This window comes from Cetorhinus maximus, chromosome 6, assembly GCF_964194155.1.
Source record: "Cetorhinus maximus chromosome 6, sCetMax3.hap1.1, whole genome shotgun sequence".
Lineage (NCBI taxonomy): Eukaryota > Metazoa > Chordata > Chondrichthyes > Lamniformes > Cetorhinidae > Cetorhinus > Cetorhinus maximus.
The window spans coordinates 35574200-35597576 of NC_135884.1; the positions used below are offsets into that span (position 1 = coordinate 35574200).

The following is a 23377-nucleotide window of genomic DNA, read 5'->3' on the forward strand; positions in this document are numbered from 1 at the left end:
CAGTCCCCAGAGGGTGTCAGGCATCATCGTAGCTTGCTGCACGCTCCACAGCCTGGCGCTGCAACAGGGAGAGGACCTGGTTGAGGAGGAGATGGAGGAGCTGCATGTATCCTCCGATGAGGAGGGCGGCGAAGGAGGTGACAATGATGAGGTCGTCGAAGGCAAGGATGCCGGCCATGAGGCCATCGCATTGGCCAGACAAGGCAGGCGCAAGATTCGTGAAGGATGATGACAAGATGCAATGAGGACAGTCTTGGCATCCTCACCTTGCATCTGTGAATGTTTGACTCCTGTGTGGCTGATGGCAGCGCACATACCCTCAGTGCTCAGGCTCATGTCATGGAGATGCAACGGAGGCCCTAATAGTCACTAGATTCCAGGAGGATGATGACAACATGCAGTGAGGACACTCCATGGATCTTCACATTGCCTCTGTGAATGCCTGACTCCTGTCTGGCTGAGGGAAGCTCGCTTGCGCTCTGTGATCAGGGTCATAGCATGGAGACGCAGCCGTGAAACTTTAAATGCACCTGATCCTTTGTCAGCCTTCAGCACCTGACCCCTTCAGAAGCACAGCATCACTGGTCACACTGGTCCCACCTTAAAGGTGCTGAGAGCACCCAGAGAGAATGACGGAACTCTGTGACACCTGCCCATGACATTCTGGCAGCAATGACATGCATCATCGAGGTGCAGGCATCAGTAATGCATCAAGTGAGTGTGAAGTTGGACCATCACTTTGGTCTGAAAGTTAGACACTGCACAGGGAAGAGGCCCTGGACTGAGACACCTGCCTTTATCTCGTGCAGGGACCAAGGTTTCACTTCTGGGCGATACGACTGTGTTCATCATGACAAGGAGCCATAGGCAGGGAAACATTCTTGGGAGTACATCCATGCCCAGGCTGTGCAACTACATCTTCTTAACATCTTGGTGCTCCCCTGACATCCCCAGCGGAGGTGGAGGCAGCCTGTGATGATCTTGGTGAGTGTCCTCTGGAGGGCCGAGACCTGGAGGGCCCTGGCCTGCTTTCAGGATCCTGCTGTGTGGCAGTGGTGCGCTCCTTGGCCTGTGGAGCTGGAGCTGCTGAGGTCACAGGAACAGGTGATCTGGATGGGCCGGGCACGCCCGGAGATGCCTGGGTGAATGGTCCCAGGGTGTGCACCTGCTGATCCTCCTCCCTCTGGGTGCCCGAGGGCCCCTTGATGACTCCCTGAGGAGAAGAAGGAACTGGAGTGAGATCGAGCTGGCCTGCACCCCTCTCAAGTTGACACTGTTGGAGGCCAACTATGGTGTCAGCAATGGAGTTGAGCTCGCACAGCAGTGCAGGACCAATGTCCTGGACCAAGGTCTGCATGACGGCCACCATCCTACCAGTGTTGACCTCGGTGCTTTGGCATGCTGGTGCTATCACCTCAGACTGAAGGTGGACAGACTCCTCCATTGAGCCTTGCAATCTGAGGAGTACAGCAGACATTCCTTCCTGATGTTCTCGAGCTTCCCTTTGCAGCTCCAGCAACTGAGGTATGACCGAGCCCAGAGGCTCCTCATATGCCTTGGACTCAACAGATTTCTGGCCTCCAGCAGTCCTCCGAGTGCGGGAAACCTGGGAAGTTCCTAACACTGCCTGCTGTGGATCAGACAAGTATGATGTGCTCACCAGATTGTGACCCCAAGGCTACTCTAGAACTAGGTCTCTCTGAGTTGTGTGTCTTTGCGCTGGTGAAGGGTGTGGGGGAGCGCTGTGATGGGTCTTCAATTAGGGTGCCATCCAATTCTTCTTCCAAGTTGTCTTTGGGGCTTGAGTCGAGGACCTGGGTTGTGGACCCCCTGGGCTGCTTCCCAGATGCGCTTGCGAAAGCAAGGAGAGATAATTAGTGCATGGCAGGAGACTGCGGAACAGGGGAACTAACGCACAGCATGGTTGTCTGATGGATGTTGCATCGCTGGACTTGGTTGAGCACCACCGACCTCACTGTTAGCACAGGAATGGTCCAGATCATTGCCAGCCAGCTGGATGATTCTATTTTCAAAGTTTGCAAGGACCGTGATGTCGAGCATTCCTCCACCAGACTGTGACCTCTCCCATTTGTTGTGTGCCAGCTTGTCCTGCATGAATACAGATGGAGAGAGTGTAAGCAGGACACCTGCCAGGCCAGATGATAAGGATGCCTGGCATGTGTGGGTGGTGAGTGGTGCCATGGACGGGATGAGGACACAATTCGCAGGACAGATGAAGGTGTGTGTGAGAGAACGAATGGTGATGTCCCTTTAACTAGCAGTGAGTGAGGTCCCTGTGGATGTGTGATGGATTTGTGAGCGTGTGAGTTGAGAGTAATGAGAAGAGTGACTAACCCTGGTAGAATGGAGGAGACACTGGATGGCTGTGCTCATTTGGTGCTGACCACCACTGCCACTGCCTCCCATGCTGGATTGGTGACCTTGCTTGCTGGTCTTCATCCAGAGTGGGGATAGAGGGCTTCATGGTGGGCCTCCACTGTGTCCAGTAGGTGCCCAAGGCAGGTGTTGCTAAATTTGGGGGCAGCATGTTTCCTCCCTTTGGTAGCCATGACTTTCTAGCAGCTTCCAATCCCTTAGAGAGTGCTAGCTCTGTGCAGGGGTGCCCCTTAAATACGGCACCTGAAGGCCTGAGGTGACAGCAGGGCAGGAAAATCAGAGGCCGTCAGGCAGTGACCCGGTGTGTTTCCTGGGAATGCATTATTAAGGAGGGAATGTGTCGGGAATGGGAGCATGAAAAGCCACCATCATAGCTGGCAAGTAAAAGGTTTTTTTTCCCACCCACTATCGAACCTAGTTCAAATCTGGGACTGTTCCACTCTGTCTTTCTGCACCTGGTTTTTGATATAAGGATACAAGAAAAGGCCATTTAATCCCCTCCTAAATGCCAACCACCAACTTCGTTTTGGACTTAACTCAATTAACTTAAATTCCTGACAAAAGATTATGCAAATTCTCTTGTACCAAAGCCAAATCAAAAATAAGGGCCAGTATTTTTACATCCTGCATTGTAAATCTTCAATCAATGACATTCATTTTTGGAGCTAAGCCTACTATTCAAAGATACTAATTAATCAGCAGTCCATTGCATATATCCACGGCTTGGGACTCCTGATCTTAGTTCTTATCTGAAGTTCATTACTCACATCAGCAACAACAACATGCATTTATTTATGTAGTGCCTTTAACTTGGAAAAATGTCCTACGAACATACAGACAAGGAGTAGTAGGCCATTCAGCCCCTCGAGCCTTCTCCGCCATTTAATAAGATCATGGCTGATCTGATAGTAACCTGAAACCTGTATCCCACCTACCGCCGATAACCTATCACCCTCTTGCTTACCAAGAATCTATCCACTTCTGCCTTAAAAATATTCAAAGACTCTGCTTCCACCACCTTTTCAGGAAGACAGTTCCAAAGACTCTCAACCCTCTGAGTGAAAAGATTTCGCCTCATCTCTGTTTTAAATGGGTGACCCCTTATTTTTAAACAGTGACCCCTAGTTCTAGATTCTTCCACAAGAGGAAATATCCTCTCCACATCCACTCTGTCAAGACCCCTCAGGATCTTATATGTTTCAATCAAGTTGCCTCTTACTCTTCTAAACTCCAGCGAATACAAGCCTAGCCTGTCCAACCTTTCCTCATAAGACAACCCACCCATTCCAGGTATTAGTCCGGTAAACCTTCTCTGAATTGTTTCCAGCGCATTTACATCCTTCCTTAAATAAGGTGACCAACACTGTACACTGTTCTCCAAATGTGGTCTCACTAGTGCTCTGTACAACCGAAGCATAACCTCCCTACTTTTCTATTCAATTCCCCTCACAATAAATGATAACATTCTATTAGCTTTCCTAATTACTTCCTAAAACACTTCACAAAAGTGTAAACAAAAGTGGACACCGAACTAAAAGAGATATTCGGAGGGATGAGCAAAAAGGTTCGTCAAGAGGTTTTAAGGAGGCTGGTAAATGAGGTGCAGGTGGAGAGTGAGTTTATGGAGGGAATTGGAGTATTGGAAGCAAAGGGAGCAGGTGATAGGACCGCCAATGGTGGAATGAAGGGAGACGGAAATGTACAAGAGGCTAGAGTCAGGGGAATGAAGAATTTGGGATAGGGTTACAGCACTGGAGGAGGTTACACAGATAGAGGGGAACAACGGCGTGAAAAAAGAGATTTTTAAATTGTGGAGTGCAGTGATCTGGAGCCAATTTAGGTCAGTGATGACTAGGGTGATGATGAGTGGTACAGAATATGGCCAGCAGAGTTTTCCTCTTGGACTGTGCTCACGATCCAAGTTAAACAGCCAGCTGAAATCTACATAATAAAATTGTTCATAGCATTAAAGACCTTTGCTAAATCTTTGCTGTAATGAAAACAATTTTTAATCTGAGAATAGCTATTGATAATTTAGGGTTCTTAATCTGGAATTATCCTAAAGGCTGGTTGCTATGTTAACCTTAATGTTTTCATTATTAACAGCCAAGACCCAAGAAACAAGCCTGAAGCAACTTTCATGTGCAATGTTCTTTGTGTGCACTGAATACACCAATTATAGATTGGTATTGTGTGCAAAACAATCTGGATTCTAACAATGACTTGCAAGTCTAAGCAAAGGTAGAGATGTGTTCCAAACCACACCTTATTTTACTCCAGTTTCATTTTACTGCTTGTCATAAGAAACATGAGCACATAACAGGATTAGGAATCATAAATGAGGTGGGGGAGGTGCAGAATAATGCATGCCAATGAGAATCCAGGTGTTGGGGAATCTGTGAGAAATACACGATGGAATAAAAACAATCCGCAGATAGAAAGAGACAGATTCCTAGTCACTTATTTTGAGCATATTTGATTGTGGAATCAATCTGGTGTTTCACTGTGAACTTAACTTATTCAGTAATAATGGCTCAGGGTCTTCCGATCTCCAGATAATTGGAGGCCGGACATATCCTGAAAGATGCACTATGGGACACTTCGGAAGTGCCAACTGACTCCTTGGGAACAGCCCGGGAATTTGAACATACAATGGGCAATTCCCCTGTTTCCCAGGAATCTTTGGAAAAGTCTCAAACTCTGAGTTAGAGTCGGAGACTTTGGCTTACTTACCTGAATAGTAATCCAGGAAATGTTGGATAGAAAAATCCTAGTCTACCTCCTGGGTAACTATACCAAACCATATCCCAATACTTCACGCTGACCCACTACACCCACAATCCCCACCACCACCCATCATCCTTCCCCCCACCCCCGACCACCTCCTGTCTTCCCCCCACCCCTCACCATACCTCCTGACCCCTCCCGACTTCCCCCGAAACCTGACCTCCTGACCTCACCACCTGACTCCCCCCCCAACACTCCTCGCGGCCTGACCTGACCCAACTTCCCAACCTGACCTCACTAGCCCACAATCCAATACCCCCTGACCCGACCTGACTAGCCTCCAACCTGACAACCCCTCCCGACACAACATGACTACTCTCCGATCCACCTACCCAACTCACCCACCTGTTACCCTGCCACCCTACCACCTCACCCACCTGCCACCCTGCATACCTACCACCCTACCCACTTGTCAACCTACCCACATGCCACCTAGGCCCAACCATCTTCAGCTGCTTCATCAATGACTTTCCCTCTATCATAAGGTCAGAAGTGGGATGTTCATTGATGATTGCACAATGTTCGGAGCTCCTCAGATACTGAAACAGTCTGTCTCCAATGTAGCAAGACCTGGACAACATTCAGGCTTGGGCTAATAAGTAGCAAGTAACATTCGTGTCACATAAGTACCAGGCAATGATCATCTCCAACAAGACACAATCTGACCATCTCCCCTTGACATTCAATGACATTACCATCACTGAATCCCCCACCGACTACATCCTGGGGGTTACCATTGACTAAAAACTGAACTGGACCAGTCATAGAAATACTGTGGCTTCCCAAGCAGGTTAAAGACTGGCAAGAAACTCACCTCCTGACTCCCAAAAACCTATTCACCATCTACATGGCACAAATCAGGAGTGTAGTAGAATACTCTCCACTTCCCTGGATGAGTGCAGCTCCAACAACACTCAAGAAGCTCAACATCATCCAGGACAAAGCAATCGCTTGATCAGCACTCTATCCATCAACTTAAACATTCACTCCAATCACCACTGATACAGTGGCAGCAGTGTGTACTATCTACAAGATGCACTGCAGCAACTCACCAAGGCCCCATCAACAGCACTTTCCAAACCCACAACCTCTACCACCTAAAGGGACAAGGGCTGCAGACACATGGAAACACCACGACCTGGAAGTACCCCTCCAAGCCTGGACAACATTCAGGCTTGAGCTAATAAGTAGCAAGTAACATTCGTGCCACATAAGCGTCACGCAATGACCATCTCCAACAAGAGAGAATCCAACCATTGCCCCTTGATGTTCAATGGCATTACCATCACTGAATTCCCCCACTATCAACATCCTGGGGGTTACCATTGACCAGAAACTGAACTGGGCTAGCCATATAAATACTCTGGCTATAACAGCAGGTCGGAGGCTAGGAATCGTGCAGTGAGTAACTCACCTCCTGACTCCCCAAAGCCTCTCCACCATCTACAAGGCACAAGACAGGAATGTGGTGGAATAGTCCATATTTGCCTGGATGAGTGCAGCTCCCACAAAACTCAAGAAGCTTGACATCGTCCAGGACAAAGCAGCCTGCTTGATTGGCACCACATCCACAAACATTCACTCCCTCCACCACCAACACACAGTAGCAGCAGTGTGTACCATCTACAAGATGCACTGCAGAAATTCACCAAGGCTCCTTCGACAGCACCTTCCAAACCCACGACCGCTACCACCTAGAAGGACAAGGGCAGACACATGGGAACACCACGTGCTGGAAGTTCCCCTCCAAGTCACTCACCATCCTGACTTGGAAATATATCAACGTTCCTTCACTGTCGCTGGATCAAAATCCTGGAACTCCCTTCCTAACAGCACTGTGGGTGTACCTACACCACATGGACTGCAGCGGTTCAAGAAGGCAGCTCACCACCACCTTCTCAAGGGCAATTAGGGATGGGCAATAAATGCTGGCCCAGCCAATGATGCCCACATCCCATGAATGAATAAAAAAAAGTCACTCACCATCCTGACTTGAAAATATATAGGCTTTCCTTCACTGTTGCTGGGTCAAAATCCTGGATCTCCCTTCCCAGCATCACTGTGGGAGTACTTACACCACATGGCCTGCAATGGTTCAAGAAGATGGCTCACCACCACCTTTTCAAGGGCAAATAGGGATGGGCAAGAAATGCTGGCCTTGCCGGTAACACCCACATCCCATGAAAGAATAATAATAAAAAAAGTGTTGAAGGTGCAGAGCAGGTTGAGAAAGTAGTTAAAAAGACACACAGGATTCTGGGTTTAATAAACAGAGGCACTGAGTACAAAAGCAAGGAACTTGTGACGGACCTTTATAAAACAGTGGTTCGGCCTTAACTGAAGGATTGTGTCTAATTCTGCGCGCCCCACTTTTGGAAGGAAATGAAGGCTTAAGAGGGGGTGCAGAAAAGATTTATGAGAATGGTTCCAGGATTGAGGGACTTCAGTTACGGGGATAGATTGGGGAAGCCGAGGCTGTTCTCTTTGGAGAAGAGAAGACTGAGAGGGGATTTGATAGAGATATTCAAAATCATAAAGGGTCAAGACAGAGCAGATAGAGTAGAAACCGTTCCCATTGGTGGAAGGGTGGAGAACTAGGGACACAAAGTTATTGAAAAAAAAAACCAACACTGACATGAAAGTTTATTACGCAGTGAGTGATTAGTGTCTGGAATGCACTGCTCAAGAATCTGGTGGAGGCAAATTCTTTCAATAGCAATTTGGGTAAGCGCCACAAGAGAAAACATATGTGGGCTACGGGGAAAGGGCTGAGGAATGGTGCCAGCTTAGTTGCTCTTGCACAGGGCTTTTATGATTCTCTGATTCTAGGAAGTGAATGTGCATTATGAGCTGGCAGGAGGCAGCTTCAGGAATTGATTCTGAAGCTTACAAGCAATTTATTGACAGCTATTCGATGAGTATATTTACAAGCAGCTATAATTATCTTGATTCCCAAAAGAAGCATTATGAGAAACAAAAACAAAAGTAGCTGGAAAAACTCAGCAGGTCTGACAGCATTTGTGGAGAGGAACACAGTTAACGTTTCGAGTCCGTATGACTCTTCATCAGAACTAAGGAAAAATAGAAATGAGGTGAAATATAAGCTGGTTGAGGGGGGGTGGGACAGGTAGAGCTGCTCCCTTAACCAGCTTATATTTCACCTCATTTCTATATTTCCTTAGTTCTGATGAAGAGTCATACGGACTCGAAACGTTAACTGTATTCCTCTCTGCAGATGCTGTCAGACCTGCTGAGTTTTTCCAGCTATTTTTGTTTTTGTTTCAGATTTCCAGCATCTGCAGTATTTTGCTTTTTATCAGAAGCATAATGAGGTTATTTTTAAAGGAACAGGCCAGATTTACCACTAAACATGATAATCGTGCTCCAATCCTCAGGCTAGCCATAAACAGCACCACAGTAGCTCCAATAGTATAAAGATGATAATATTGAAGAATGCTCCACCTCCATTTTCTTCCTATTCTAAGTTCCTCAGGTTTGATGATGACAGTGGTGGGTGGCAAAGGCTGGGGGGTGCAGAATTCTTGATGGGAATATTATTAGCTCCTCTTGATACGTTTACAAATTTTTTTGGAAGTTTGTCTCTCCAACCCAGTCAGAGTGCACTTCAAGAGTAATAAGTGGCTATTTTTTTATGCTTCACAGCAGAGCCTAAAGTTTTTGTTTTAGTGCAGAGCTTTCATTGGTACTATGAATGCTTAAAAAGCCCCAACCTCAGAGTAATATTGTGCTTTTCCCCCTCTTTCCATGTGACAAAACAACGGAATCATGTAGGTACGGGACGCATGAGCACAGTACAGACAGGAGATTATGGGCTGAACTTTCCCGTTGGCGTGCGGGGGCAGGCCCCACATGCACGCACGTGAAATGACGCGCGGTGACATCAGGCAAGCGTCCCAACATCACCACGCGCCATCGCGATATTTCATTTGGCAGGTGAGTGATGATATCCAATGCACATCCGCCATTAATTAACGGGCCACTTAAGGCGATTTTTCAGCACCTGCGCAATCTTCGGGTCAGCGCGCGGGCGCAACGGGCAGGCGGGTAGGACACATTTGTATAATCCTCAACCACGGGCGGGATAAGAGGACTCAGTGGGGTCGCGAGTGTGCTCTGTCAGATATTGTTTTTTCAAAGTTACTGATACTTGCCTGTGTGATCTGCAATACTTCAAAATGTATACCAGCTGCTTGATCTGGACTCACAACCTTCAGGTCAGCACTCTGCAGAGAGGAATCTTTTTTGGGCCTGGAGGTTTCGGGAAGCCTCCCCTTAGCCTGGGAATGCGAGCTGAACTCTCCACTAGAGGTACCTCCTCTGAGGAGGAAGGGAGGACTAGAAGGGGGAGGAGGCCAGGAGTGCACATTCAGCCTCCAGAGGAGCCACTTTTGGGAGGTCAGGCACAGGCACAAGGGGCGCAGGGCCAAGAGGTAGTCCAAGGCGGAAGGGCCTGCAGAAGATGCCACTATCCTGCAGCCAGGGTATACAGGCAGCGAAGCAGCTACCTCAATATGTCTGAGGTGCAGTGCCGAAGGAGGCTCCGTCTCTCAAGGGAGACAGTCAACTATATCTGTTAGATGATCGGGCCTGAGATCTCCCCTAACTGTGTGGGTGGACACCCCATGCCTGTGGCTCTAAAGGTCACAGCTGCCCTGAACGTTTATGCCTCTGGCTCCTTCCAGGGGTCGGCGGGTGATCTTTGCGGTGTCTCCCAATCAGTTGTCCATGCTTGTGTCAAGCAGCATACAGATGCTCTGCTCAGGCGTGCATTGACCTTCATCCACTACCGCTGGGATGATGCCAGCCAGACACAGCGAGCCAGAGGCTTCGCGGCCATTGCTGGCTTCCCCCGCGTCCAGGGTACAATAGACTGTACACATGTGGCCATCAAGGCGCCAGCAGGTGAGCCCGGTGCCTTCGTCAACAGGAAGGGCTTCCACTCCATGAACGTGCAGATAGTGTGTGATCACAGGATGCAGATTCTACAAGTCTGTGCAAGGTACCCAGGCAGCTCCCACGACGCCTACATCCTCAGACACTCCCGGGTGCCGGGGCTCTTCAGTGCTCCAGCCCAGCTGAATGGATGGCTGCTGGGTGACAAGGGCTATCCCCTGCGAAGGTGGCTCATGACGCCTCTCCGCTATCCAAGAACAGAAGCTGAGCAGCAGTACAATAGGAGCCACGCCTCCACAAGGGCTGTGGTGGAGAGAGCCATTGGTCTTCTCAAGATGCGCTTCTGATGCCTGGGCCGCTCAGGGGGTGCACTCCAGTACCCCCCAGATTGTGTGTCACTGATACTGGTTGCATGCTGCGCTCTCCACAATCTTGTGCTGGAAAGGGGGGATGCTGTGGATGATCCTGATCCTTCGCTGGGAGTGGCATTGGAGACAGACTGCTGACTCTGCTGTCCTGTTGGCCTCTGACCTTAGCAGTTGTCCTCTGGCCCGTGAAGCCTGTGCTGGCCCCGCCTGGGAGGGAGCTGCCAGTTCCACAGCTGGCAAATCCCCAGTTGTCACAACCTCACCGGATGCAACAGTCATTGGCAGAGGGGCGGAGGAGCTGCCGCCCTCATCCAGAGTGTCCTGAGAGGAGCCCATAGAGATGACTGGCAGCTGCTGCGCCAACATGAGCTCGCTTTGGACCTCCCTGCTCACCGTGGATGGATGGGCACCGAGCTGGGGAACTTGGTGCCCAGACCATCTCCTACACCGGCACTGACCAGCTGAGGTCATTGCCGATGTGAGGGCTTGCTGGTCAGAGCGCATCCCCAGGAAGCCCTGATGGGTCTCCTGGAGGAGCCTCTCCACGAGAGTCGCCACTCTCTCCATGGAGGACGCATGGCGGACGGACGTGTGGCTCATTGCTTCAGCAATAGTCCGCGTAGACTCCTCCACCATGGAGACCAAGCCAAGCACAGCCTCATGTATCTCCCCCAGATGCTCCCACACACCTGGCCGCATTTCCTGTGTTTGCTGCGTCGTGGACGACTCCAGAGGCACATCATCAGCCACCAACTGAGCATGTGCCTGGTCCCCTGCAGTCCTCTGACTGCTGGTGCCATGGGCACTCTCTGTCTCTGCCAGTTTCTCCAGCGACTGTGAAGTGCCCTCACCACTGTGCCCCGGGACACTAGCCGATATTCTAATTCGCACGGAGGTGCCAGTATCTGCGCTGGTGCCTGCCTGGCAGAGATGGTGTGACACTGGTGAGACTTCAGGGCCCTCAGGCGTGAGAGGAGCCTCTGCTCCTCCTCCTCCCGGCCCTGCTCCACTGTTGCTGAAAGGAAGAACAAGGACATTGGATCAGTTAACGTGGAGACAATGTCAATGTGCATCCCCCAGATCATTATGTGCTCATCCTTCCATAAGCAATGGTCAAGCCATGTTGCAAACTTCAATCACTGAACATTCGGCGCTGCCATGGCTGCTGGGAGAACAATGGTGACCTCACTACTGGGCAAACATACCTGCCCGTGGCACCCCAGCCTCACCGACACCGGTGGACTTGGGCGCAAGGCCCCTCTCCAAATCTAGGGCCTCCTGCTTGAAGCAGCTGAGAATCGCTAACTGTGCCGGCCCTCTGCCAGTCCTCACCCCCTCAGCAGCATTATGTGCATTCTTCTCCTGAAAAGGAGAGAAGAGCAGTGATTAGTGCTACTTGTACCTGGACTCTCTTCGCGGATGGCCCACCCCAACCAGAGTGGGACATTGCAGGGCTCCAGTACCTCCTCACCCAGCTACTGCCGAACACTCACACAAAGATGCTAGGCCTGTCCCCCCCCACTAACCCTCTACCCCCTTGGCCAAATGCTGCCGACATCACATTAGACACCACATGGTCTAACCTTCTATACCAAGGAGGCGCAAGCAGGTGGAGTGCAGAGGACAGCAGATCAATCGGTGCCACGTCACCTTGAAGCTCCCCTCCCCGCGTGTCATCACCCTGACTTTGACATGCCCTGGAGTTCCAGCACTGTGCCTAGGTGCAGCTCCTCCAGGTTACCCCCAAAACAGTAATGTGGGTCTCAGGGTACCACATGCTGTGGGGGCAGAACCCATCTCTTCACCACCCTCTCAGGCATGGGCAATATCTGCTGGCCCACCCAGTGAAGGACACATGCCGTCAATGATTTAATGCTGTCACTACACTCAGACTGGGTGTGGGGTGTGGGGTGTGGGGGGGTGCACTAGGTGGGAAAGCCTACCTGCTGGGTTATGACCAATGCCAACATGGTAACTCACCATTCCTGAGCGCAACAGATCGTTGAAGCGCTTGCGACACTGGATCCAGGTGCACCGCACCACGTTGCGGGAGCTCACCAACTCCACCTCCTCCCAGGCACATTGGGTCATGTGGGGGATGGTGGAGGGGGGTCCTCCTCCTCCCATCCCGGGGTAAGAGGACCTCTCGCTATGCTGCTACCTCCTCGAGGAGGGCAGCAAGGCAATCATCTGAAAAACGAGGGACACAGTGCCCCCCTGCCCTACCCTCCTGCCTGGCCTGCTCACCAGCAGCGCTCTGGGGAGCCCTTCCACTGGCCATGATTCACAGCCTTTGAAAGGCTGCAGCAGCTTTTTTAAACAGGCCGTCGGGTCACCATTGGACCCGGTGGTCATTGCAATCCCGCCGCCGCCCACTCACTCCCGCTGTCCTCGGGAGCTGTGATTCACGCTGGGCGGGCCTTAATTGACCCGTCCGCATCAAATGGCGGCACAGATCACGGGCGGTGATCAGGTCCATGCTTGCCGGCGCTCACACCCACTCCACTAACCCCCCCCCATGCCAGCCACAAAATTCTGCCCTATGTTCCCTAGATATGTCTGCTGGTAAGAACAGGTTCTGCAGAGACCAACAAGATAATCAGCACTTCTGATTTAAATGTAGCTTCATTTTTATTTAAGTCAAACTAAAAAAAGTAAAGTGCCATTCTGCTTAAAATCCTTTGTGAAAGGGTCTATCTACTTTGTGACCGAGTTTTTCAGTTACTCTTGTTAAAACTGTTAGACCAATTAATCATTCCAGCTACACTCTTGATCTTTTGCTTTCATATGGAAAGCATACAGAAGTAAAATGATGGGTAAATAAACTGTTCATTTGAACCATTACCTGAAACGCCCATGACTGTCAACAAAGGAAATTTTGAAATGAATCATTCTAATCACTTGTACCTAAAATAAAATGATGAATGAACATTTTTGCCTATGTTTAATTGCTCTCAATCCAGAACTTGATGTTGAACATCTTGTTTTACTTGATGTTTTGACAAAATTTCATGATGTATTGTGTTCCATGTTAATCTGCTGAGTGCATATTCTTTTGTTAATCCAGGATGGAAACATATTGTGCAACCTTCCATTGTTTATTTAGGGACTTTCAAGATTTTCAATTATTTTCAATTTGTATTCAGTCATTTTAATCGCTTTTCCATTAAAAATAAGTGGTAATATATGGCACATGTTTATTGAGGTGTAACAAGCACATGATCACCCCCTCAAGTGGGTTGGGGCAATATTGCCATTATTTTAAAATTACTACGGGGATATGTTGTAATGAATGAACTAAGACAATTGGATCATGCGTTACTCTGTACAGTTGCCTCACTGTGGGATAAAACAATCGAGCAATGCCGCAACCAGTGTTATTTGGTCTGTCTTCAGAAAATTTGGAGAAATATATATACGTAAAGGACATGGAAATGTAGTTCAGGTCACAAGGAGATCCATTCTCAAACCTTGGGTGCTGCTACTGTACAAATGGATAGAGGCCAGCGTGAACCAACTCTCATAGAAGTAAAAGCAAAGAACTGCGGATGCTGGAAATCCAAAACAAAAACAAAAACAAAAATACCTGGAAAAACTCAGCAGGTCTGGCAGCATCGGTGGAGAAGAGCACAGTTGACGTTTCGAGTCCTCATGACCCTTCAACAGAACTAAGTAAAAATAGGAAAGGGGTGAAATATAAGCTGGTTTAAGGGGTGGGGGGGAGTTTGGGACAAGGAGAGCTAGGTAAAGGGCCAGTGATAGGTGGAGATAACCAAAAGATGTCACAGACAAAAGGACAAAGGTGTTGAAGGTGGTGATATTATCTAAAGGCACGTGCTAATAGCGAAAAGGGTAAATAGGGTGGTCAACAGGACTTTAAACTAGAAAGTGGGGGGGTGGGGAAGGGAAGGGTAAAACTCCAAGAAGTATGACTAATGGGAAACAAAGCAGCAGGTTAGCGTGTTGGGGTGTGGGGGGGGTTGGATTCAACCTCATGGAAAATTATGAAAAAACTGAAAAGAAAGGAGAGCCCAGGAGAGGCTATTAAAGTCTCCAGAACACAAAATAGGACAGAGTGTTTGGAAAGGGCTAGGAATCTAACTTCAAGCACATCAGATAAAGGGACAACAATGAGAAAAGGGACGGGAAATACAGGACTGAAGGTGTTATATCCGAATGCACGCAGTATACGAAATAAGGTAAATGAGCTTGTGGCGCAGATTGAAATTGGCAGGTATGATGTGGTGGGCATTACGGAGACATGGCTGCAAGGGGATCAGGACTGGGAGCTAAATATCCAAGGATATACATCCTATCGAAAAGATAGGCAGGTTGGCAGAGGGGGTGGGGTTGTATTGTTAGTAAGAAATGAAATTAAATCAATAGCAAGAAATGATGTAAGGTCAGATGATGTAGAATCTGTGTGGGTAGAGTTGAGGAACCGCAAAGGTGAAAAAACCATAATGGGAGTTATGTACAGGCCTCCGAACAGTAGTCAGGATGTGGGGCACAAGATACACCAGGAGATAGAAAAGATGTGTAAGAAAGGCAAGGTTACAGTGATCATGGGGGATTTCAATATGCAGGTAGACTGGGAAAATCAGGTTGGTAGTGGATCCCAAGAAAAGGAATTTGTGGAATGTCCACGAGATGGCTTTTTGGAGCAGCTTGTGGTGGAGCCCACTAGGGAACAGGCAATTCTAGATTTAGTGATGTGTAATGAGGCAGATTTGATAAGGGAGCTTAAGGTGAAGGAACCCTTAGGAGGAAGTGACCATAATATGATAGAATTTACCCTGCAATTTGAGAGGAAAAAGCTGGAATCAAATGTAATGGTATTACAGTTGAATAAAGGCAACTACAGAGGCATGAAGGAGGAGCTGGCCAGAATTGACTGGGAGAAGAGCCTAGCAGGAAAGACAGTGGAACAGCAATGGCAGGAGTTTCTGGGAGTAATTTGGGAGACACAGCGAAAATTCATCCCTAGGAAGAAGAATCATACTAAAGGGAGGACGAGGCAACCATGGCTGACAAGGGAAGTCAGGGACAGCATAAAAGCTAAAGAGAAAGCATACAATGTGGCGAAGAGCAGTGGGAAGCCAGGGGATTGGGAAGCCTACAAAGGCCAACAGAGGACAACTAAAAAAGAAATAAGGAGGGAGAAGATTAAATATGAGGGTAAACTAGCCAGTAATATAAAAGAAGATTGCAAGAGTTTTTTTTAGATATATAAAGGGTAAGAGAGAGGCAAAAGTGGACATTGGGCAGCTGGAAAATGACGCTGGAGAAGTAGTAGTGGGGAACAAAGAAATGGCGGAGGAACTAAATAGGTACTTTGCGTCAGTCTTCACAGTGGAAGACACGAGTGACATCCCCAAAGTTCAAGAGAGTCAGGGGGCAGAGGTGAGTATGGTGGTCATTACCAAGGAGAAGGTGCTAAGAAAACTGAAAGGTCTGAAGGTGAATTAATCACCTGGACCAGATGGATTACACCCCAGAGTTCTGAAAGAGATAGCTGAAGAGATAGTGGAGGCGTTTGTCGTGATCCTTCAGGAATCACTGGAGTCAGGGAGGGTCCCAGAGGACTGGAAAATCGCTAATGTAACCTTCCTGTTTAAGAAGGGAGTGAGGCAAAAGACAGGAAATTACAGACCGATTAGCCTGACCTCGGTCGTTGGTAAGATTTTAGAGTCCACTATTAAGGATGAGATTTCAGAATACTTGGAAGTGCATGGTAAAATTGGGCAAAGTTAGCATGGTTTCATCAAGGGGAGGTCATGCCTGACAAATCTGTTAGAATTCTTTGAGGAGGTAACGAGTAGGTTAGACAAAGGAGAGCCAATGGATGTTATCTACTTGGACTTCCAGAAGGCCTTTGACAAGGTGCTGCACAGGAGGCTGCTCAGTAAGATAAGAGCCCATGGTATTAGAGACAAGGTACTAGCATGGATAGAAGATTGGCTGTCTGGCAGGAGGCAGAGAGTGGGGATAAGGGGGTCCTTCTCAGTATAGCGGCCAGAGTTCTGCAGGGGTCAGTGTTGGGACCACAACTTTTCACTTTATACATTAATGATCTAGATGAAGGAACTGAGGGCATCCTGGCTAAGTTTGCAGATGATACAAAGTTAGGTGGAGGGACAGGTAGTATTGAGGAGGCAGGGAGGCTGCAGAAGGATTTTGACAGGTTAGGAGAAGGGGCAAAGAAGTGGCAGATGGAATACAACATGGGAAAGTGTGAGGTCATGCACTTTGGTAGGAAGAATAGAGGCATAGACTATTTTCTGAATGGGGAGAGAATTCAGAAATCTGGAGTGCAAAGGAACTTGGGAGTCCTAGTCCAGGATTCTCTTAAGGTTAACTTGCAGGTTGAGTTGGTAGTTAGGAAGGCAAATGCAATGTTGGCATTTATTTCGAGAGGACTAGAATATAAAAGCAGGGATGTGCTGCTGAGGCTTTATAAGGCTCTGGTCAGACCACATTTAGAATATTGTGAGCAATTTTGGGCCCCGTATCTCAGGAAGGATGTGCTGGCCCTGGAGAGGGTCCAAAGGAGGTTCACGAGAATGATCCCAGGAATGAAAGGCTTAACATATGAGGAACGTTTGAGGACTCTGGGTCTATACTCGATAGAGTTTAGAAGGATGACGGGGGATCTGATTGAAACTTACAGAATACTGAAAGGCCTGGATAGAGTGGACGTGGGGAAGGTGTTTCCATTAGTAGGAGAGACTAGGACCCTAGGGCACAGCCTCAGAGTAAAGGGAAGACCTTTTAGAACAGAGATGAGGAGAAACTTCTTTAGCCAGAGAGTGGTGAATCTATGGGATTCATTGCCACAGAATGCTGTGGAGGCCAGGTCATTGAGTGTATTTAAGACTGAGATAGATAGGTTCTTGATTGGTAAGGGGATCAAAGGTTACGGGGAGAAGACGGGAGAATGTGGTTGAGAAACTTATCAGCCATGATTGAATAGCAGGGCAGACTCGATGGGCCGAATGGCCTAATTTCTGCTCCTATGTCTTATGGTCTTATGGTCTTATGTATTTTACCTAGAATAACCAGTTAATGATAGTGACCCAATTACAGGATATTTATTCAGTAATAATCTGTAGTTAAATTCCAGAAAATAAGTCAGTGTGTAAAATAATCCTTTTGTTTACAAATATGAACCGATCACCAAAGACACAAAAAAGTACAATGGCCTCAATTGAATTAGATTCTATCAAATTATTTTTTAGAGCTGAAAGTCCATTGAAAAAAAAGTAAGTAGCAAATAGAAAATTCAACAGCACTAAACTGAAAATGAAACTATGGTTTTCCTTTTTGTTAATGGCTGAAGTAAACCAAAATATAAAGCAGTAGAACTTACCTGTCGTTCAGCCATCAAATCACCAGCTCTGCATTGACTGTCTAGTTGTTTTTACCTCGGTGCTTCTTGCAGTGTCCGAAACTATCAAACCAAACTTTGCATTTTGCTGGTAACAAAAGGGGGAGGAGATTGTGACAACGTGGCATCTGCAACCAAAGAAGCACACCCAGTTAATACATTGAGTGTTACATGGATTGGACTCAAGGCTAAAGCTTTAATAACCCTGTAATTTCAATGGAAGAATTACATCTTGTGTATGTAAGTGACACCCAAAGATCGTTCTCCTACAAGTTGTAAATTGCCAGAGGACCTATAGTTGCATCTGTCGCTGAAGTCATCAGAAGGCGGGTATAACTTGTATAAATCAGAAAATAGAGTGTATGGAATTTAATCCATTCCTGTTATAAAACTTAGTTAAGTACGATGTTCTATTAAACAAGTGTACACTCACCTTTGAACTTGACAGCTTTTGCCAATTCCAAAAAAGAAAACAGAGAGCAGGATACAAATTAGCAGAAATTGGAATGATCACTTAGTTTTGGTTTTGTTTTGCTTCTAATGAAACTTCTTAACAACCTTGATAGCAAATTCACAACTTAGATATGAAAAAAAAATACGCTTTCAAAATTAGACTTTTAGAATCCTGTTTTATGTATTCATTTTAGAATTTTCTGGACAGTTCTATATTTTTGATTTGTAAAGTTATCAACTGTATGATGTAAACTTGAAACGATGGATGGCAAAAAACTTGGCCCAAAGGTTGGGTATAGGGAGTGTCTAAAAAATACATCTGTTATTAACTTTTCTAGTTCTATATTACTAAGCACATATCTATAATAATAAAACATGCTCATATAAATTTATATTACTGTAATTACACTCTCCTACCAGTGGTAATGCTGCACTACCTGTTTTACATCACCAAGCCCTTCAGTCTGACCGCAACAAGGTTCCTATAGTCCACCCAACTGCGATTCTGAAATCAAATTAAATTTTGCAGTACATCTACAAATAATATCAAAATATTATATGAAAATATAACCATAATTCATCACTTTAAAATGAGAATTGATTTAGGTCAGGGAATGCTGCTTTACCTGAGAGTACACAGGAGCTCTTGTGAAGATACTACAACGATATCATACCGGATATTAACCTTTGATTTGGGAAAATAGCAAAGACACCACTTAGAGGAATTGATGCTTGTGTTCTGGGATTCCTGCCCTTTCTGTCTGCGCTTTTCACCATATATAGAAACAGCATTCACTGCTTTTAGCTGAATAAAGGTGCTGCTCCCCTCGGTTCTGCTGTTCAGTTTATCCAAATTTTGAGAATATTGCAGGTTACAAAGTTTATGATGGAGACTTCAGATGTATTCTGTGCAGGTGAGAAGCAAAAAGATTTTGTGCACTCTAAGCAAAGTCTGAAAATATGAATAACATTGAAGACACAGAAAACGCTACAAAGTCATCACTTATGTCTCACTTTTTCAAAAATAGAACTGTAGAATGGTTGGATTCTTGGACACTTAGATCAAGTGTGTGGGAGAAGAATAGGTCAGGTAAGCAAAAACCACATGGATCATGCTCAAAAAATTTAAAATGACAGGGGACCCCTTTAGCTTTCCCAGTTGAACATCTTACTTTACCTATGTTACATGGAGAGCAATTAATTCAAGTCAGAATTATTAATTAAGAAAAGAAAGCAGGCTATACAGTGTTTTTCACAACCACTGGACAGCTCAAAACATTTAACAGCCAATGAAGTTCTTTTGAAATGTCAGCTTTTGTAATGTAGGAAATACAAATAGTTGTTTGGTAGTACAGAACTTGAATATTGCTGAACAAAGAGACGTCTAAGCTTTTCATCTTACACTCATCAGGACACTTGCAAGAATGCCAATATAAGGGGAAAACAACAATTTATACCGTATGTGAAGAGAGTGCTGATTGGTTGGCAAGTGGTATTGCCATAGAGAATGCAACAGTGATGGTGACTGACAGTTAACTGCCAAGCATTGTTTGAAATTTAAACCAGGCAGCTTGACCCTGATTGGCCAAGGAATGAGTCAGTGAATGGCTGTCACTTATTTTGTTTAGCTGAAACAGGTACAATGTGTGTACATGTAGATTGTGGAGGTCGGTGGGAGTACCTGTACCACAGATGGAAATCTCCTAAATCCACTCGAATTGACACGAACTTGCACTTTTACATAATTGATCCTGCTGCAAAACCCACAATGCAATGAGGTGTAACTGTGCCTTTAACAATCTAAATTCATAACTGCTGCTAGGCAGCCTCTCTTACCCTGGAAAACTAATTCTAAAATTGTGAAATGTCAAATTTCTCAAGTTTATATTTCAGATTTTACCTTAATTTCATGTATATATACCAAACTTCATTTTACTGTCTGTAAAATAATTAAAAAGTGAAGGTGGTTTTTATCTCCTGGCTTGCTGTTTGTGGGAATTCTTCAATGCGATTGCTGCTTAGTTTGCTTGATGGCATCATTGTTGCTGGATACCATGAGATCCCCTTTAGCTAACGTCAAAATCAAAATAGCACCAGGAGGGGGGAAATCCACAACACAGAAATTACTAGATCGTTGTAGGCAGGTGCCGTTGCTTCACTGCTGACCATGAAATATGAGCCATTCAATTTATTTTCTCACTTAAGTATCATAGAACCAGCTAATTATTGGCATATTGGTCACAGATAAAACGGTTCATACATGTTCCTACTAAACTCGTATCTAAACAATTCAAGTACCACTGAAGATATTAAACTACTAACCAGGCTGCATAAACAAACATAAACCACACCTAGAACAATAGATCACATTACCCATTTGATAGAAGGAAGCTTTTATTTTTAACTGACCAACAATATCTTGCCCAAGAACACAAAGGGCAGAAATTCAATCTCGACCATGAGCTAGTCAATGTGGTGATGAGTTACAACAGGCCACAAAGGTTAAGATGCAGGAAAAGAATTAGAGATTCTGCATTAGACACAGTGCTATTGGTTGCTGAAGGGCTCCCTCCTCATTTTCTCAGTACCACATAAGATGGAAAATATATTGCTCAATGCTAAGGGGAATTTTGAGCTCTGCTCTGCTGACTATATGGACTGACTAAATTGTAACACTAATAATTGAAATCACAAGTTTCATGTGCAAGCTTGTTTTTTAATGTGTTCACCAGTCATGAAGATCACAATATATTCTCTTGTAGAAGCAATGACATAATGTGGTACAAAAGTACAGGATTAATGCGCCATATAAGGAATACTATTTTTCAAAATGAACAGGGTTATTATTGACAAAAGTGTGTTCCAATTCTTCAAAACATACCTTTATATAGCACCTTCCACAACCTCGGGATACCCCAAAGTATTCCACATCCAATAATTTATTTTTTAAAATGTTGTTTCAAAGGCAAACATTGCAGCCGATTTACACATAGCAAGGTACCACAAACAGCAATAAGATAATGAGGTGTTAATCTGCTTTGGTGATGTAGGTTAAGAGTTAATGTTAACCAAGACACTGGGTAAATTCCGATTGTCTTCGAATAGTGCCATGATATCTATTATGTTCGCCTGACAGGGCCTTGGTTTAATATCATATCAGAAAAATAGCATCTCCAACAGTCCAACTGACCCACTGAAGTAACAGCCTAGATTATGTGCTGGAGTGAGGTTTGAACCCACAGCTTTCTGACCCAGAAGAAAGAGTGTTACCACCGGACCAAGCTGGCAATAGATAAAACGCAGCCAGGAAATGTCCAGAAGTTAGGTGCACAATAAATACCATAACAAATCAAATGATGCGGCTAACCAATATAGCAAGCTGATGGACCAGCATTAACATGCAGTGAGGAAGTTGATATATTCCACACACATAAGTATCAATCTCGACTGAGCCCTCATATGCAGACAACAGGTGAAGTCTTGGGGTGTGGGCATTGTTGGTAAGGACAGCATTTATTGCCCATCCTTAATGGCCTTGAACTGAGTGGCTTGTTAGGCTATTTCAGATGGCAATAAGAGTCAACCACATTGTTGTGGGTCTGTCACATGTAGGCCAGACCAGGTAAGGGTCCTACCCTAAAGGACATTAGTGAACCAGATGTGTTTTGACGACAATCAATGATAGTTTCATGGTCACAATTACTAGCTTTCAATTCCAGATTATTTTTCATGAATTGAATTTAAATTTCACCCCTCAGAGCATTAGCCTGGGCCTCTGAATTACTAGTCCAGTAACGTTACCATGACCCTACTGTTTTCCTGTGTCAGCCCGCAATGCTGCCAAATACTCCCCAGCTGCAGAATATCAAAAGCTTATTGTTTTTCTCTTCCAACTATGTTCCAATTATTAAAATGAGGCAGGAAAATAGAATCCATTTATTTTTGCCAGGTTGATACTATGAATTGAATTCCCCTGCTAAGGGAATTTTTAAGTTGGCATCCAATCACCACAAAATAAAATTTTAATCATGTATTTTGCAAATAGAATACACAATGGGCATGTAGAATTCAGAATTTATTTAATCTGTAGTGAAGGTTGAACCATTGGTGAACTACCACATTTAATTTTTTGGGTTTTTCTTGCTACCAGAATAAATTCAGTATTTTGCATTGTTTCCCATTGAATGGCCTCTTTCGACATTATGCAATTTCTTTTTTCAACTGGTCTTTCACAATCATAATTCATTGTCTAAAAGTGACAAAGATCTTTCAGTAACTTCTCACACAATTCCTCCAATAAATGAGGCATACACACTTCCATAGCTTCTGAATATCAGAATAAGTCTTAATACTGAAAGATAAATAAGTTGAATCTGTTTAAATTAACATTCGTTCTTACAATAACTGCTACAGATATCATAGCTACTTTGTTTAATGTCTCTCTATGATAGTTAAGTATGGAAAAAAGTCATCTCGAAGCACAATGATACAATTAACCATATTTGAACACTTGGTAATGCAAAGCAATACTTCAGATATAGAATCTTACATTTGTGTCCCTCCTTCACACTCCCACAGCAAGCATTTGAAAAAAAACAACCTACTTGATTGATTTTTCTTCCATAGAATATAAGGCTTTCTTTTGACCCGCATGTTTTATTACTGTAAATAGCACCTTGAAAGTCTGTCGGAGTCAGACCATCAAAATTCACCAATTTTATAAAAGCAAAGAACTGCGGATGCTGGAAATCCAAAGCAAAAACAAAAATACCTGGAAAAACTCAGCAGATCTGGTAGCATCGGTGGCGAGGAGCACAGTTGACGTTTCGAGTCCTCATGACCCTTCAACAGAACTAAGTAAAAATAGAAAAGGGGTGAAATATAAGCTGGTTTAAGGGGTGGGGTTGGGACAAGAAAAGCTAGGTAGAGGGCCAGTGATAGTTGGAAATAACCAAAAGATGTCACAGACAAAAGGACAAAGAGATTTTGAAGGTGGTGATATTATCTAAAAGAATGTGCTAATTAAAGGTAGAAAGCAGGATAGGCAAGGTACAGATAGCCCTAGTTGGGG

General features: G+C 45.5%; 1 protein-coding gene across 2 annotated transcripts in view; it reads right to left on the bottom strand.

Moving 5' to 3' along the window:
* Positions 1 to 17940, bottom strand: part of LOC144681720 (protein FAM3C-like) — a 62254-nt gene extending 44314 nt beyond the window's left edge. The window contains exons 1-2 of one of the 2 annotated variants that reach the window (XM_078543622.1): positions 17836 to 17901; positions 13312 to 13373 (exon numbers count right to left, since the gene is read on the bottom strand). The gene's annotated coding sequence lies outside the window, so the exon portion shown is untranslated. Of the gene's footprint in view, positions 1 to 13311; positions 13374 to 17835 lie in introns of both variants that reach the window. The other variant, XM_078543623.1, reaches the window with a different exon arrangement.
* Between the last annotated feature and the right edge of the window lie 5437 nt (positions 17941 to 23377).